The sequence below is a fragment of the Coturnix japonica genome, chromosome 24 (genome assembly GCF_054131305.1).
Source record: "Coturnix japonica strain WE chromosome 24, WE-NBRP24, whole genome shotgun sequence".
Classification (NCBI taxonomy): domain Eukaryota; kingdom Metazoa; phylum Chordata; class Aves; order Galliformes; family Phasianidae; genus Coturnix; species Coturnix japonica.
Window position 1 is genome coordinate 470,717 of NC_140686.1, and position 18,597 is coordinate 489,313.

Consider the following 18,597-nt stretch of genomic DNA (forward strand, 5'->3'; position numbering starts at 1 on the left):
ACCTGGACATAGAGCCATTGACCACCACCCTCTGTCTGCGGAATTTCAACCAATTGCTTATCCATCTAGTTGTCCACCCATCAAATCCAACTCCCTCCAATTTGGAGATGAGGATGTGATGGGGGACCATGTCAAAGGCCTTGCTCAGGTCCAGGTAAATGACATCGGTCGCCTTCCCTTCATCCACCAACGCCGTCACTCCATCATAGAAGGCCACAAGATTAGTTAAGTATGACCTTCCCCTGGTGAAGCCATGCTGGCTGTCTCGGATCACATGCTCGTTCTTTATGTGATCAAGCATGTTGTCCAGGAGGATCTGTTCCATAATCTTCCCAGGAACAGAGGTGAGACTCACCGGCCTGTAGTTACCCGGGTCGTCCCCGCTCCCCTTCTTGTAAATGGGAGTGACGTGACCCTTCCTCCAATCATCCGGGACCTCACCTGACAGCCACGATTTCTCAAATATGATGGAGAGCGGCTCAGCAACCACCTCAGCCAGCTCCTTCATACACCAGGTCACCACACCCGGAAGTGAGGTCACCAAACCCAGAAGTGAGGTCACCAAACCCAGAAGTGAGGTCAGCAGACCCAGAAAGTGGGGTCTGCTAACCCGGAAGTGAGGTCAGCAAACAAGGCAGTGATGTCAATAAACCCAGAAGTGAGGTCAGCAGACCCGGAAGTGAGGTCAGCAAACCCAGAAGTGACGTCACTAAACCCGGAAGTGAGGTCAGCATACCCAGAAGTGAGGTAAGCAGACCCGGAAAGTGAGTTCTGCTAACTCGGAAGTGAGGCCAGCAAACCCAAAAAGTGAGGTCAGCATATCCGGAACTGACGTCACTAAACCCGGAAGTGAGGTCAGCAGACTTAGAAAGTGAGGGCGGCAAACCCGGAAGTGAGGTCACCATACCCGGAAGTGAGGTCACCTGACCCAGAAAGTGAGGTCTGCTAACCCTGAAGTGAGGTCAGAAAACCCGGAAGTGATGTCACCAAAACCAGAGTTGAGGACAGACAACGCGGAAAGTGAAGTCAGCACACTCAGAAAGTGAGGACGACAAACCCGGAAGTGAGGTCAGCAGACCCAGAAAGTGAGGTCAGCAAACCTGGAAGTGAGGTCAGCGAACCCAGAAGTGACGTCACTAAACCCGGAAATGATATCAGCATACGCGGAAGTGAGGTAAGCAGACCCGGAAAGTGAGGACTGCTAACTCGGAAGTGAGGTCAGCATACCCGGAAGTGAGGCCAGCTGCCCAAAAAATGAGGTCAGCATATCCGGAAGTGACGTCACTAAACCCGGAAGTGAGGTCAGGAGACCCGGAAGTGAGTTCAGCAGACTTAGAAAGTGAGGGCGGCAAACCCGGAAGTGAGGTCACCATACCCGGAAGTGAGGTCACCTGACCCAGAATGTGAGGTCTGCTAACCCTGAAGTGAGGTCAGAAAACCCGGAAGTGATGTCACCAAAACCAGAGTTGAGGACAGACAACGCGGAAAGTGAAGTCAGCATACTCGGAAAGTGAGGTCACCACACCCGGAAGTGAGGTCACCACACCCGGAAGTGAGGTCAGCAGACCTGGAATTTTAGATCTGATAACCCGGAAGTGAGGTCAGCAAACACAGAAGTGAGGTCATTAAACCCGGAAGTGAGGTCAGAAAACGCGTAAAGTGAGGTCAGCATACTCAGAAAGTGAGGTCGGCAAACCAGGAAGTGAGGTCACCAAACCCAGAAGTGAGGTCACCAAACCTGGAAGTGAGGTCAGCAGACCCGGAAAGTGGGGTCTGCAAACCCGGAAGTGAGGTCAGCAAACACGGAAGTGATGTCACTAAACCCAGAAGTGAGGTCAGCAGACAAGAAAGTGAGGTCTGCTAACTCGGAAGTGAGGTCAGCAAACCCAAAAGTGAGGTCAGCATACTCGGAAAGTGAGGTTGGCAAACCCTGAGGTGAGGTCACGAAACCCGGAAGTGAGGTTAGCAAACCGGGAAAGGGAGGTATGCTAACGAGGAAGTGAGGTCAGCGAACCCAGAAGTAAGGTCTGCAAACCCAGAAGTGAGGTCAGCAGACCCGGAAAGTGAGGTCAGCATATCCGGAAGTGAGGCCAGCTGCCCAAAAAATGAGGTCAGCATATCTGGAAATGACGTCACTAAACCAGGAAGTGAGGTCAGCATACCCGGAAGTGAGGTCAGGAGACCCGGGAGTGAGTTCAGCAGACATAGAAAGTGAGGGCGGCAAACCCAGAAGTGATGTCACCATACCCGGAAGTGAGGTCAGGAGACCCGGAAGTGAGTTCAGCAGACTTAGAAAGTGAGGGCGGCAAACCCTGAGGTGAGGTCACGAAACCCGGAAGTGAGGTCAGCAAACCGGGAAAGGGAGGTGTGCTAAGGAGGAAGTGAGGTCAGTGAACCCAGAAGTAAGGTCTGCTAACCCAGAAGAGAGGTCAGCAGATGCGGAAAGTGAGGTCTGCTAACCCGGAAGTGAGGTCAGCAAACCCGGAAAGTGAGGTCTGCTAACCCGGAAGTGAGGTCAGCAAACCCAGAAGTGAGGTCTCCAAACCTGCAATTGAGGTCAGCAAACCCAAAAAGTGAGGTCAGCATCCTCGGTAAGTGAGGTCAGGAAACCCGGAAGTGAGGTCAGCATACCCGGAAGTGAGGTAAGCAGACCCGGAAGTGAGGTCTGCTAACTCGGAAGTGAGGTCAGCATACCCGGAAGTGAGGTATCCAAACCTGGAATTGAGGTCAGCAAACCCAAAAAGTGAGGTCAGCATATCCGGAAGTGACGTCACTAAACCCGGAAGTGAGGCCAGCATATCCGGAAGTGAGGCCAGCTGCCCAAAAAATGAGGTCAGCATATCCGGAAATGACGTCACTAAACCAGGAAGTGAGGTCAGCATACCCGGAAGTGAGGTCAGGAGACCCGGGAGTGAGTCCAGCAGACTTAGAAAGTGAGGGCGGCAAACCCGGAAGTGATGTCACCATACCCGGAAGTGAGGTCACCTGACCCTGAATGTGAGGTCTGCTAACCCTGAAGTGAGGTCAGAAAACCCGGAAGTGATGTCACCAAAACCAGAGTCGAGGACAGACAACGCGGAAAGTGAAGTCACCATACTCGGAAAGTGAGGTCACCACACCCGGAAGTGAGGTCACCACACCCGGAAGTGAGGTCAGCAGACCCGGAAGTTAGGTCTGCTATCCCGGAAGTGAGGTCAGCATACACAGAAGTGAGGTCACTAAACCCGGAAGTGAGGTCAGCAAACGCGTAAAGTGAGGTCAGCATACTCAGAAAGTGAGGTCGGAAAACCCGGAAGTGAGGTCACCAAACCCAGAAGGGAGGTCACCAAACCCGGAAGTGAGGTCAGCAGACCCAGAAAGTGGGGTCTGCTAACCGAGAAGTGAGGCCAGCAAACCCAAAAAGTGAGGTCAGCATATCCGGAAGTGACGTCACTAAACCCAGAAGTGAGGTCAGCATACCCGGAAGTGAGGTCAGGAGACCCGGAAGTGAGGTCAGCAGACTTAGAAAGTGAGGGCGGCAAACCCGGAAGAGAGGTCACCACACCCGGAAGTGTGGTCACCTGACCCAGAAAGTGAGGTCTGCTAACCCTGAAGTGAGGTCAGAAAACCCGGAAGTGATGTCACCAAAACCAGAGTTGAGGACAGACAACACGGAAAGTGAAGTCATAATACTCGGAAAATGAGGTCACCACACCCTGAAGTGAGGTCACCACACCCGGAAGTGAGGTCAGCAGACCTTGAATTTTAGATCTGATAACCCGGAAGTGAGGTCAGCAAACACAGAAGTGAGGTCATTAAACCCGGAAGTGAGGTCAGCAAACGCGTAAAGTGAGGTCAGCATACTCAGAAAGTGAGGTCGGAAAACCCGGAAGTGAGGTCACCAAACGCAGAAGTGAGGTCACCTGACCAGGAAGTGAGGTCAGCAGACGCAGAAAGTGAGGATAGCAAACCCGGATGTGAGGTCAGCAAACCCAGAAGTGACTTCAATAAACCCAGAAGTGAGGTCAGCATACCCGTATGTGAGGTCAGGAGACCAGGAAAGTGAGGTCTGCTAACCCGGAAGTGAGGTCAGCAGACCCAGAAATTGAGGTTTGCTAACCCGGAATTGAGGTCAGCATTCCCCGAAGTGAGGTCAGCAGACCGGGAAAGTGAGGTCAGCAAACACGGAAGTGAGGTCACCAAGCCGGAAAGAGAGGTTTGCAAACCCGGAAGTGACGTCACCAAACCCAGAAGTGAGGTAACAAACCCAGAAGTGAGGTCAGCAGTCCCGGAAAGTGAGGTCTGCTTACCCGGAAGTGAGGTCACCAAGCCGGAAAGAGAGGTTTGCATACCCGGAAGTGAGGTCAGCAGACCCGGAAGTGAGGTCAGCAGACCCGGAAAGTGAGGTCAGCAAACCCGGAATTGAGGTCAGCAAACCGAGGAAGTGAGGTCAGCATACTCAGAAAGTAGATTCGGCAATCCTGGAAGTGAGGTCAGCAAACCCGGAAGTGAGGTCAGGAGACCCGGAAAGTGAGGTCTGCCAACCGAGGAAGTGAGGTCAGCAGACCCAGAAAGTGAGGTTTGCTAACCCGGAAGTGAGGTCAGCATTCCCGGGAGTGAGGTCCGCAGACCGGGAAAGTGAGGTCAGCAAACACGGAAGTGAGGCCAGCTGCCCAAAAAATGAGGTCAGCATATCCGGAAGTGACGTCACTAAACCCGGAAGTGAGGTCAGCAGACTTAGAAAGTGAGGGCGGCAAACACGGAAGTGAGGTCACCATACCCGGAAGTGAGGTCACCTGACCCAGAAAGTGGGGTCTGCTAACCCGGAAATGAGGTCAGCAAACAAGGCAGTGCTGTCAATAAACCCAGAAGTGAGGTCAGCAGACCCGGAAGTGAGGTTAGCAAACCCAGAAGTGACGTCACTAAACCCGGAAGTGAGGTCAGCATACCCGGAAGTGAGGTAAGCAGACCCGGAAAGTGAGTTCTGCTAACTCGGAAGTTAGGCCAGCAAACCCAAAAAGTGAGGTCAGCATATCCGGAACTGACGTCACTAAACCCGGAAGTGAGGTCAGCAGACTTAGAAAGTGAGGGCGGCAAACCCGGAAGTGAGGTCACCATACCCGGAAGTGAGGTCACCTGACCCAGAAAGTGAGGTCTGCTAACCCTGAAGTGAGGTCAGAAAACCCGGAAGTGAGGTCACCAAACCCAGAAGGGAGGTCACCAAACCTGGAAGTGAGGTCAGCAGACCCAGAAAGTGGGGTCTGCTAACCCAGAAGTGAGGTCAGCAGACCCGGAAGTGAGGTCAGCAAACCCAGAAGTGACGTCACTAAACCCGGAAGTGAGGTCAGCATACCCGGAAGTGACGTAAGCAGACCCGGAAAGTGAGTTCTCCTAACTCGGAAGTGAGGCCAGCAAACCCAAAAAGTGAGGTCAGCATATCCGGAAGTGACGTCACTAAACCCAGAAGTGAGGTCAGCATACCCGGAAGTGAGGTCAGGAGACCAGGAAGTGAGTTCAGCAGACTTAGAAAGTGAGGGCGGCAAACCCGGAAGTGAGGTCACCACACCCGGAAGTGAGGTCACCTGACCCAGAAAGTGAGGTCTGCTAACCCTGAAGTGAGGTCAGAAAACCCAAAAGTGATGTCACCAAAACCAGAGTTGAGGACAGACAACACGGAAAGTGAAGTCAGAATACTCGGAAAATGAGGTCACCACACCCGGAAGTGAGGTCACCACACCCGGAAGTGAGGTCAGCAGACCTTGAATTTTAGATCTGATAACCCGGAAGTGAGGTCAGCAAACACAGAAGTGAGGTCATTAAATCCGGAAGTGAAGTCAGCAAACGCGTAAAGTGAGGTCAGCAGAACCGGAAAGTGGGGTCTGCTTACCCGGAAGTGAGGTCAGCAAACCCAAAAGTGAGGTCAGCATACTCGGAAAGTGAGGTCAGCAAACCCTGAGGTGAGGTCACGAAACCCGGAAGTGAGGTCAGCAGACCAGGAAAGGGAGGTCTGCTAACGAGGAAGTGAGGTCAGCGAACCCAGAAGTAAGGTCTGCAAACCCAGAAGTGATGTCAGCAAACCCGGAAGTGAGGTCAGCATACCCAGAAGTGAGGTAAGCAGACCCGGAAGTGAGGTCTGCTAACTCGGAAGTGAGGTCAGCATACCCGGAAGTGAGGTCTCCAAACCTGGAATTGAGGTCAGCAAACCCAAAATGTGAGGTTAGCATATCCGGAAGTGAGGTCAGGAAACCCGGAAGTGAGGTCAGCATATCCGGAAGTGAGGCCAGCTGCCCAAAAAATGAGGTCAGCATATCCGGAAATGACGTCACTAAACCAGGAAGTGAGGTCAGCATACCCGGAAGTGAGGTCAGGAGATCCGGAAGTGAGTTCAGCAGACTTAGAAAGTGAGGGCGGCAAACCTGGAAGTGAGGTCACCGTACCCGGAAGTGTGGTCACCTGACCCAGAATGTGAGGTCTGCTAACCCTGAAGTGAGGTCAGAAAACCCGGAAGTGATGTCACCAAAACCAGATTTGAGGACAGACAACGCGAAAAGTGAAGTCAGCATACTCGGAAAGTGAGGTCACCACACCCGGAAGTGAGGTCACCACACCCGGAAGTGAGGTCAGCAGACCTGGAATTTTAGATCTGATAACCCGGAAGTGAGGTCAGCAAACACAGAAGTGAGGTCATTAAACCCGGAAGTGAGGTCAGCATACACAGAAGTGAGGTCACTAAACCCGGAAGTGAGGTCAGCAAACGCGTAAAGTGAGGTCAGCATACTCAGAAAGTGAGGTCGGAAAACCCGGAAGTGAGGTCACAAAACCCAGAAGTGAGGTCACCAAACCCAGAAGTGAGGTCAGCAGACCCAGAAAGTGGGGTCTGCTAACCCGGACGTGAGGTCAGCAAACACGGCAGTGATGTCAATAAACCCAGAAGTGAGGTCAGCAGACCCGGAAGTGAGGTTAGCAAACCCAGAAGTGACGTCACTAAACCCAGAAGTGAGGTCAGCATACCCGGAAGTGAGGTAAGCAGACCCGGAAAGTGAGGTCTGCTAACTCGGAAGTGAGGTCAGCATACCCGGAAGTGAGGTCTCCAAACCTGGAATTGAGGTCAGCAAACCCAAAATGTGAGGTCAGCATATCCGGAAGTGAGGTCAGGAAACCCGGAAGTGAGGTCAGCATATCCGGAAGTGAGGCCAGCTGCCCAAAAAATGAGGTCAGCATATCCGGAAATGACGTCACTAAACCAGGAAGTGAGGTCAGCATACCCGGAAGTGAGGTCAGGAGATCCGGAAGTGAGTTCAGCAGACTTAGAAAGTGAGGGCGGCAAACCTGGAAGTGAGGTCACCGTACCCGGAAGTGTGGTCACCTGACCCAGAAAGTGATGTCTGCTAACCCTGAAGTGAGGTCAGAAAACCCGGAAGTGATGTCACCAAAACCAGAGTTGAGGACAGACAACGCGGAAAGTGAAGTCAGCATACTCGGAAAGTGAGGTCACCACACCCGGAAGTGAGGTCACCACACCCGGAAGTGAGGTCAGCAGACCTGGAATTTTAGATCTGATAACCCGGAAGTGAGGTCAGCAAACACAGAAGTGAGGTCATTAAACCCGGAAGTGAGGTCAGCATACACAGAAGTGAGGTCACTAAACCCGGAAGTGAGGTCAGCAAACGCGTAAAGTGAGGTCATCATACTCAGAAAGTGAGGTCGGAAAACCCGGAAGTGAGGTCACAAAACCCAGAAGTGAGGTCACCAAACCCAGAAGTGAGGTCAGCAGACCCAGAAAGTGGGGTCTGCTAACCCGGACGTGAGGTCAGCAAACACGGCAGTGATGTCAATAAACCCAGAAGTGAGGTCAGCAGACCCGGAAGTGAGGTTAGCAAACCCAGAAGTGACGTCACTAAACCCAGAAGTGAGGTCAGCATACCCGGAAGTGAGGTAAGCAGACCCGGAAAGTGAGTTCTGCTAACTCGGAAGTGAGGCCAGCAAACCCAAAAAGTGAGGTCAGCATATCCGGAACTGACGTCACTAAACCCGGAAGTGAGGTCAGCAGACTTAGAAAGTGAGGGCGTCAAACCCGGAAGTGAGGTCACCATACCCGGAAGTGAGGTCAGCATACCCAGAAAGTGAGGTCTGCTAACCCTGAAGTGAGGTCAGAAAACCCGGAAGTGATGTCACCAAAACCAGAGTTGAGGACAGACAACGCGGAAAGTGAAGTCAGCACACTCAGAAAGTGAGGACGACAAACCCGGAAGTGAGGTCAGCAGACCCAGAAAGTGAGGTCAGCAAACCTGGAAGTGAGGTCAGCGAACCCAGAAGTGACGTCACTAAACCCGGAAATGATATCAGCATACCCGGAAGTGAGGTAAGCAGACCCGGAAAGTGAGGTCTGCTAACTCGGAAGTGAGGTCAGCATATCCGGAAGTGACGTCACTAAACCCGGAAGTGAGGTCAGGAGACCCGGAAGTGAGTTCAGCAGACTTAGAAAGTGAGGGCGGCAAACCCTGAGGTGAGGTCACGAAACCCGGAAGTGAGGTCAGCAAACCGGGAAAGGGAGGTGTGCTAAGGAGGAAGTGAGGTCAGTGAACCCAGAAGTAAGGTCTGCTAACCCAGAAGTGAGGTCAGCAGACGCGGAAAGTGAGGTCTGCTAACCCGGAAGTGAGGTCAGCAAACCCGGAAAGTGAGGTCTGCTAACCCGGAAGTGAGGTCAGCAAACCCAGAAGTGAGGTCTCCAAACCTGCAATTGAGGTCAGCAAACCCAAAAAGTGAGGTCAGCATCCTCGGTAAGTGAGGTCAGGAAACCCGGAAGTGAGGTCAGCATACCCGGAAGTGAGGTAAGCAGACCCGGAAGTGAGGTCTGCTAACTCAAACGTGAGGTCAGCAGACCCGGAAGTGAGGTCTCCAAACCTGGAATTGAGGTCAGCAAACCCAAAAAGTGAGGTCAGCATCCTCGGTAAGTGAGGTCACCAAACCCGGAAGTGAGGTCAGCAAACCCAGAAGTGACGTCACTAAACCCGGAAGTGAGGTCAGCATACCCGGAAGTGAGGTAAGCAGACCCGGAAAGTGAGTTCTGCTAACTCGGAAGTGAGGCCAGCAAACCAAAAATGTGAGGTCAGCAGATCCGGAAGTGACGTCACTAAACCCGGAAGTGAGGTCAGCATACCCGGAAGTGAGCTTAGGACACCCGGAAGTGAGGTCAGCAGACTTAGAAAGTGACGGCGGCAAACCCAGAAGTGAGGTCACCGTAACCGGAAGTGAGGTCACCTGACCCAGAAAGTGAGGTCTGCTAACCCTGAAGTGAGGTCAGAAAACCCGGAAGTGATGTCACCAAAACCACAGTTGAGGACAGACAACGCGGAAAGTGAATTCAGCACACTCAGAAAGTGGGGACGGCAAACCCGTAAGTGAGGTCACCAAACCCGGAAGTGAGGTCAGCAGACCCAGAAAGTGAGGTCAGCAAACCTGGAAGTGAGGTCAGCAAACCCAGAAGTGATGTCACTAAACCCGGAACTGATGTCAGCATACCCGGAAGTGAGGTAAGCAGACCCGGAAAGTGAGGTCTGCTAACTCGGAAGTGAAGTCAGCATACCCGGAAGTGAGGACAGCAAACCCAAAAAGTGAGGTCAGCTTATCCGGAAGTGACGTCAAGAAACCCGGAATTTGAGGTCAGCATACCCGGAAGTGAGGTCAGGAGACCCTGAAGTGAGTTCAGAAGACTTAGAAAGTGAGGGTGGCAAACCCGGAAGTGAGGTCACCGTACCCGGAAGTGAGGTCACCTGACCCAGAAAGTGAGGTCTGCTAACCCTGAAGTGAGGTCAGAAAACCCGGAAGTGATGTCACCAAAAGCAGAGTTGAGGACAGACAACGCGGAAAGTGAAGTCAGCATTCTCGGAAAGTGAGGTCACCACACCCGGAAGTGAGGTCCCCACACCCCCAATTGAGGTAATCAGACCCAGAAAGTGAGGTCAGCAAACCTGGAAGTGAGGTCAGCAAACCCAGAAGTGACGTCACTAAACCCGGAACTGATGTCAGCATACCCGGAAGTGAGGTAAGCAGACCCGGAAAGTGAGGTCTGCTAACTCAGAATTGAGGTCAGCATACCCGGAAGTGAGGCCAGCTACCCCAAAAAGTGAGGTCAGCATATCCGGAAGTGACGTCACTAAACCCGGAAGTGAGGTCAGGTGAACCGGAAGTGAGGTCAAGAGACCCGGAATTGAATTCAGCAGACTTAGAAAGTGAGGGCGGCAAACCCGGAAGTGAGGTCAAAATACCCGGAAGTGAGGTCACCTGACCCAGAAAGTTTGGTCTGCTAACCCTGAAGTGAGGTCAGAAAACCCGGAAGTGATGTCACCAAAACCAGAGTTGATGACAGACAATGCGGAAAGTGAAGTCAGCACACTCAGAAAGTGAGGACGACAAACCCGGAAGTGAGGTCAGCAGACCCAGAAAGTGAGGTCAGCAAACCTGGAAGTGAGGTCAGCGAACCCAGAAGTGACGTCACTAAACCCGGAAATGATATCAGCATACCCGGAAATGAGGTAAGCAGACCCGGAAAGTGAGGTCTGCTAACTCGGAAGTGAGGTCAGCATACCCGGAAGTGAGGTCAGCGACCCCAAAAAGTGAGGTCAGCAGACTTAGAAATTGAGGGCGGCAAACCAGGAAGTGAGGTCACCATACCCGGCAGTGAGGTCACCTGACCCAGACTGTGAGGTCTGCTAACCCTGAAGTGAGGTCAGAAAACCCGGAAGTTATGTCACCAAAACCAGAGTTGATGATAGACAACGCGTAAAGTGAAGACAGCATACCAAGAAAGTGAGGTCGGCAAACCCGGAAGTGAGGTCACCAAACCCAGAAGTGAGGTAACAAACCCAGAAGTGAGGTCAGCAGTCCTGGAAAGTGAGGTCTGCTAACCCGGAAGTGAGGCCAGCAGACCCAGACAGTGATGTTTGCTATCCCGGAAGTGAGGTCAGCAGACCCGTAAAGTGAGGTCGGCAAACCAGGAAGTGAGGTCACCAAAACCGGAATTGAGGTCACCAAACGCGTAAAGTGAGGTCGGCAAACCCGGAAGTGAGGTCATCAAAACCGGATGTGACGTCTCAAAATCTGGAATTTAGGTCAGCAAATGCGGAAAGTGAGGTCACCATACTCGGAATGAGAGGTCGGCAAACCCGGAAGTGAGGTCAATAAACATGGAAGTGAGGTGCGAATACCCGGAACTGAGGTCAGCAGACCCGAAAAGTGAGGTCTGCTAACCCGGAAGTGAGGTCAGCAAACACGGAAGTGATGTCACTAAACCCAGAAGTGAGGGCAGCAGACCCGGAAGTGAGGTCAGCAAACCCAGAAGTGAGGTCAGCAGATCCAGAATGTAAGGTCAGCAAACCCAAAAGTGAGATCAGCATACTCGGAAAGTGAGTTCGGCATACCTGGAAGTGAGGTCACCAAACCCGGAAGTGAGGTCAGCATACGAGGAAGTGAGGTCATCTAACCCGGAATTGAGGTCAGCAAACCCGGAATTGAAGTCAGCAAACCCGGAAGTGACGTCACAGAACCCGGAAGTGAGGTCAGCTGATTCGGAAGTGAGGTTAGCAGACCGGGAAAGGGAGGTCTGCTAACGAGGAAGTGAGGTCAGCGAACCCAGAAGTAAGGTCAGCAAACCCAGAAGTGAGGTCAGCAGACCCGGAAAGTGAGGTCTGCTAACCCGGAAGTGAGGTCAGCAGAGCCGGAAGTGAGGTCTCCAAACCCGGAAGTGAGGTCAGTAAACCTGGAATTGAGGTCAGCAAACTCAAAAAGTGAGTTCAGCATCCTCGGTAACTGAGGTCACCAAACCCGGAAGTGAGGTCAGCAATCCCAGAAACTTACGTCACCAAATCCGGAAGTGAGGTCAGCAAACGCGTAAAGTGAAGTCAGCATACTCAGAAAGTGAGGTCGGCAAACCCGGAATTGAGGTCACTAAACCCAGAAGTGAGGTCAGTAGACTCGGAAAGTGGGGTCTGCTAAACCGGAAGTGAGGTCAGCAAACACGTAAGTGATGTCACTAAACCCAGAAGTGAGGTCAGCAGACCCGGAAGTGATGTCACTAAACCCAGAAGTGAGGTCAGCAGACCCGAAAGTGAGGTCAGCAAACGCGTAAAGTGAGGTCAGCATACTCAGGAAGTTAGGTCGGAAGACCCGGAAGTGAGGTCACCAAACCCAGAAGTGAGGTCACCAAACCCGGAAGTGAGGTCAGCAGACCCAGAAAGTGAGGTCAGCAAAACTGGAAGTGAGGTCAGCAAACCTAGAAGTGACGTCACTAAACCCGGAAGTGAGGTCACCACAACCGGAAGTGAGGTCAGCAAACCCGGAAGTGAGGTCAGAAAAATCAGAAAGTGAGGTCGGCAAACCCGGAATTGAGGTCTGCTAACCCGGAAGTGAGGTCAGCACACCCGGAAAGTGGGGTCTGCTAACCCGGAAGTGAGGTCAGCAAACACGGAAATGATGTCACTAAACCCAGAAGTGAGGTCAGCAGACCCGGAAGTGAGGTCTGCAAATACGGAAATGAGGTCAGCAGACCTGGAAATTGAGGTCGGCAAACCCGGAAGTGAGGTCACTAAACACAGAAGTGAGGTGAGAATACCCAGAACTGAGGTCAGCAGACCCGAAAATTAAGGTCTGATAACCCGGAAGTAAGGTCAGCAAACCCAAAAGTGAGATCAGCATACTCGGAAAGTGAGGTCGGCAAACCCTGAGGTGAGGTCACCAAACCCGGAAGTGAGGTCAGCAAACCCGGAAGTGAGGTCTGCTAACCCGGGAATTGAGGTCAGCAAACCCGGAATTAAAGTCAGCAAACCCGGAAGTGACGTCACAGAACCCGGAAGTTTGGTCAGCTGATTCGGAAGTGAGGTTAGCAGACCGGGAAAGGGAGGTCTGCTAACGAGGAAGTGAGGTCAGCGAACCCAGAAGTAAGGTCAGCAAACCCAGAAGTGAGGTCAGCAGACCCGGAAGTGAGGTCTGCTAACCTGGAAGTGAGGTCAGCAGAGCCGGAAGTGAGGTCTCCAAACCCGGAAGTGAGGTCAGTAAACCTGGAATTGAGGTCAGCAAACCCAGAAACTTACGTCACCAAATCCGGAAGTGAGGTCAGCAAACGCGTAAAGTGAAGTCAGCATACTCAGAAAGTGAGGTCGGCAAACCCGGAATTGAGGTCACTAAACCCAGAAGTGAGGTCAGTAGACTCGGAAAGTGGGGTCTGCTAACCCGGAAGTGAGGTCAGCAAACACGGAAGTGATGTCACTAAACCCAGAAGTGAGGTCAGCAGACCCGGAAGTGAGGTCTGCAAATACGGAAATGAGGTCAGCAGACCCGGAAATTGAGGTCGGCAAACCCGGAAGTGAGGTCACTAAACACGGAAGTGAGGTGAGAATACCCAGAACTGAGGTCAGCAGACCCGAAAAGTAAGGTCTGATAACCCGGAAGTGAGGTCAGCAAACCCAAAAGTGAGATCAGCATACTCGGAAAGTGAGGTCGGCAAACCCTGAGGTGAGGTCACCAAACCCGGAAGTGAGGTCAGCAAACCCGGAAGTGAGGTCTGCTAACCCGGGAATTGAGGTCAGCAAACCCGGAATTAAAGTCAGCAAACCCGGAAGTGACGTCACAGAACCCGGAAGTTTGGTCAGCTGATTCGGAAGTGAGGTTAGCAGACCGGGAAAGGGAGGTCTGCTAACGAGGAAGTGAGGTCAGCGAACCCAGAAGTAAGGTCAGCAAACCCAGAAGTGAGGTCAGCAGACCCAGAAAGTGGGGTCTGCTAACCCGGACGTGAGGTCAGCAAACACGGCAGTGATGTCAATAAACCCAGAAGTGAGGTCAGCAGACCCGGAAGTGAGGTTAGCAAACCCAGAAGTGACGTCACTAAACCCAGAAGTGAGGTCAGCATACCCGGAAGTGAGGTAAGCAGACCCGGAAAGTGAGGTCTGCTAACTCGGAAGTGAGGTCAGCATACCCGGAAGTGAGGTCTCCAAACCTGGAATTGAGGTCAGCAAACCCAAAATGTGAGGTCAGCATATCCGGAAGTGAGGTCAGGAAACCCGGAAGTGAGGTCAGCATATCCGGAAGTGAGGCCAGCTGCCCAAAAAATGAGGTCAGCATATCCGGAAATGACGTCACTAAACCAGGAAGTGAGGTCAGCATACCCGGAAGTGAGGTCAGGAGATCCGGAAGTGAGTTCAGCAGACTTAGAAAGTGAGGGCGGCAAACCTGGAAGTGAGGTCACCGTACCCGGAAGTGTGGTCACCTGACCCAGAATGTGAGGTCTGCTAACCCTGAAGTGAGGTCAGAAAACCCGGAAGTGATGTCACCAAAACCAGATTTGAGGACAGACAACGCGAAAAGTGAAGTCAGCATACTCGGAAAGTGAGGTCACCACACCCGGAAGTGAGGTCACCACACCCGGAAGTGAGGTCAGCAGACCTGGAATTTTAGATCTGATAACCCGGAAGTGAGGTCAGCAAACACAGAAGTGAGGTCATTAAACCCGGAAGTGAGGTCAGCATACACAGAAGTGAGGTCACTAAACCCGGAAGTGAGGTCAGCAAACGCGTAAAGTGAGGTCAGCATACTCAGAAAGTGAGGTCGGAAAACCCGGAAGTGAGGTCACAAAACCCAGAAGTGAGGTCACCAAACCCAGAAGTGAGGTCAGCAGACCCAGAAAGTGGGGTCTGCTAACCCGGACGTGAGGTCAGCAAACACGGCAGTGATGTCAATAAACCCAGAAGTGAGGTCAGCAGACCCGGAAGTGAGGTTAGCAAACCCAGAAGTGACGTCACTAAACCCAGAAGTGAGGTCAGCATACCCGGAAGTGAGGTAAGCAGACCCGGAAAGTGAGTTCTGCTAACTCGGAAGTGAGGCCAGCAAACCCAAAAAGTGAGGTCAGCATATCCGGAACTGACGTCACTAAACCCGGAAGTGAGGTCAGCAGACTTAGAAAGTGAGGGCGTCAAACCCGGAAGTGAGGTCACCATACCCGGAAGTGAGGTCAGCATACCCAGAAAGTGAGGTCTGCTAACCCTGAAGTGAGGTCAGAAAACCCGGAAGTGATGTCACCAAAACCAGAGTTGAGGACAGACAACGCGGAAAGTGAAGTCAGCACACTCAGAAAGTGAGGACGACAAACCCGGAAGTGAGGTCAGCAGACCCAGAAAGTGAGGTCAGCAAACCTGGAAGTGAGGTCAGCGAACCCAGAAGTGACGTCACTAAACCCGGAAATGATATCAGCATACCCGGAAGTGAGGTAAGCAGACCCGGAAAGTGAGGTCTGCTAACTCGGAAGTGAGGTCAGCATATCCGGAAGTGACGTCACTAAACCCGGAAGTGAGGTCAGGAGACCCGGAAGTGAGTTCAGCAGACTTAGAAAGTGAGGGCGGCAAACCCTGAGGTGAGGTCACGAAACCCGGAAGTGAGGTCAGCAAACCGGGAAAGGGAGGTGTGCTAAGGAGGAAGTGAGGTCAGTGAACCCAGAAGTAAGGTCTGCTAACCCAGAAGTGAGGTCAGCAGACGCGGAAAGTGAGGTCTGCTAACCCGGAAGTGAGGTCAGCAAACCCGGAAAGTGAGGTCTGCTAACCCGGAAGTGAGGTCAGCAAACCCAGAAGTGAGGTCTCCAAACCTGCAATTGAGGTCAGCAAACCCAAAAAGTGAGGTCAGCATCCTCGGTAAGTGAGGTCAGGAAACCCGGAAGTGAGGTCAGCATACCCGGAAGTGAGGTAAGCAGACCCGGAAGTGAGGTCTGCTAACTCAAACGTGAGGTCAGCATACCCGGAAGTGAGGTCTCCAAACCTGGAATTGAGGTCAGCAAACCCAAAAAGTGAGGTCAGCATCCTCGGTAAGTGAGGTCACCAAACCCGGAAGTGAGGTCAGCAAACCCAGAAGTGACGTCACTAAACCCGGAAGTGAGGTCAGCATACCCGGAAGTGAGGTAAGCAGACCCGGAAAGTGAGTTCTGCTAACTCGGAAGTGAGGCCAGCAAACCAAAAATGTGAGGTCAGCAGATCCGGAAGTGACGTCACTAAACCCGGAAGTGAGGTCAGCATACCCGGAAGTGAGGTTAGGACACCCGGAAGTGAGGTCAGCAGACTTAGAAAGTGACGGCGGCAAACCCGGAAGTGAGGTCACCGTAACCGGAAGTGAGGTCACCTGACCCAGAAAGTGAGGTCTGCTAACCCTGAAGTGAGGTCAGAAAACCCGGAAGTGATGTCACCAAAACCACAGTTGAGGACAGACAACGCGGAAAGTGACTTCAGCACACTCAGAAAGTGGGGACGGCAAACCCGTAAGTGAGGTCACCAAACCCGGAAGTGAGGTCAGCAAACCTGGAAGTGAGGTCAGCGAACCCAGAAGTGACGTCACTAAACCCGGAAATGATATCAGCATACCCGGAAGTGAGGTAAGCAGACCCGGAAAGTGAGGTCTGCTAACTCGGAAGTGAGGTCAGCATATCCGGAAGTGACGTCACTAAACCCGGAAGTGAGGTCAGGAGACCCGGAAGTGAGTTCAGCAGACTTAGAAAGTGAGGGCGGCAAACCCTGAGGTGAGGTCACGAAACCCGGAAGTGAGGTCAGCAAACCGGGAAAGGGAGGTGTGCTAAGGAGGAAGTGAGGTCAGTGAACCCAGAAGTAAGGTCTGCTAACCCAGAAGTGAGGTCAGCAGACGCGGAAAGTGAGGTCTGCTAACCCGGAAGTGAGGTCAGCAAACCCGGAAAGTGAGGTCTGCTAACCCGGAAGTGAGGTCAGCAAACCCAGAAGTGAGGTCTCCAAACCTGCAATTGAGGTCAGCAAACCCAAAAAGTGAGGTCAGCATCCTCGGTAAGTGAGGTCAGGAAACCCGGAAGTGAGGTCAGCATACCCGGAAGTGAGGTAAGCAGACCCGGAAGTGAGGTCTGCTAACTCAAACGTGAGGTCAGCATACCCGGAAGTGAGGTCTCCAAACCTGGAATTGAGGTCAGCAAACCCAAAAAGTGAGGTCAGCATCCTCGGTAAGTGAGGTCACCAAACCCGGAAGTGAGGTCAGCAAACCCAGAAGTGACGTCACTAAACCCGGAAGTGAGGTCAGCATACCCGGAAGTGAGGTAAGCAGACCCGGAAAGTGAGTTCTGCTAACTCGGAAGTGAGGCCAGCAAACCAAAAATGTGAGGTCAGCAGATCCGGAAGTGACGTCACTAAACCCGGAAGTGAGGTCAGCATACCCGGAAGTGAGGTTAGGACACCCGGAAGTGAGGTCAGCAGACTTAGAAAGTGACGGCGGCAAACCCGGAAGTGAGGTCACCGTAACCGGAAGTGAGGTCACCTGACCCAGAAAGTGAGGTCTGCTAACCCTGAAGTGAGGTCAGAAAACCCGGAAGTGATGTCACCAAAACCACAGTTGAGGACAGACAACGCGGAAAGTGAATTCAGCACACTCAGAAAGTGGGGACGGCAAACCCGTAAGTGAGGTCACCAAACCCGGAAGTGAGGTCAGCAGACCCAGAAAGTGAGGTCAGCAAACCTGGAAGTGAGGTCAGCAAACCCAGAAGTGATGTCACTAAACCCGGAACTGATGTCAGCATACCCGGAAGTGAGGTAAGCAGACCCGGAAAGTGAGGTCTGCTAACTCGGAAGTGAAGTCAGCATACCCGGAAGTGAGGACAGCAAACCCAAAAAGTGAGGTCAGCTTATCCGGAAGTGACGTCAAGAAACCCGGAATTTGAGGTCAGCATACCCGGAAGTGAGGTCAGGAGACCCTGAAGTGAGTTCAGAAGACTTAGAAAGTGAGGGTGGCAAACCCGGAAGTGAGGTCACCGTACCCGGAAGTGAGGTCACCTGACCCAGAAAGTGAGGTCTGCTAACCCTGAAGTGAGGTCAGAAAACCCGGAAGTGATGTCACCAAAAGCAGAGTTGAGGACAGACAACGCGGAAAGTGAAGTCAGCATACTCGGAAAGTGAGGTCACCACACCCGGAAGTGAGGTCACCACACCCCCAATTGAGGTAATCAGACCCAGAAAGTGAGGTCAGCAAACCTGGAAGTGAGGTCAGCAAACCCAGAAGTGACGTCACTAAACCCGGAACTGATGTCAGCATACCCGGAAGTGAGGTAAGCAGACCCGGAAAGTGAGGTCTGCTAACTCAGAATTGAGGTCAGCATACCCGGATGTGAGGCCAGCTACCCCAAAAAGTGAGGTCAGCATATCCGGAAGTGACGTCACTAAACCCGGAAGTGAGGTCAGGTGAACCGGAAGTGAGGTCAAGAGACCCGGAATTGAATTCAGCAGACTTAGAAAGTGAGGGCGGCAAACCCGGAAGTGAGGTCAAAATACCCGGAAGTGAGGTCACCTTACCCAGAAAGTTTGGTCTGCTAACCCTGAAGTGAGGTCAGAAAACCCGGAAGTGATGTCACCAAAACCAGAGTTGATGACAGACAATGCGGAAAGTGAAGTCAGCACACTCAGAAAGTGAGGACGACAAACCCGGAAGTGAGGTCAGCAGACCCAGAAAGTGAGGTCAGCAAACCTGGAAGTGAGGTCAGCGAACCCAGAAGTGACGTCACTAAACCCGGAAATGATATCAGCATACCCGGAAGTGAGGTAAGCAGACCCGGAAAGTGAGGTCTGCTAACTCGGAAGT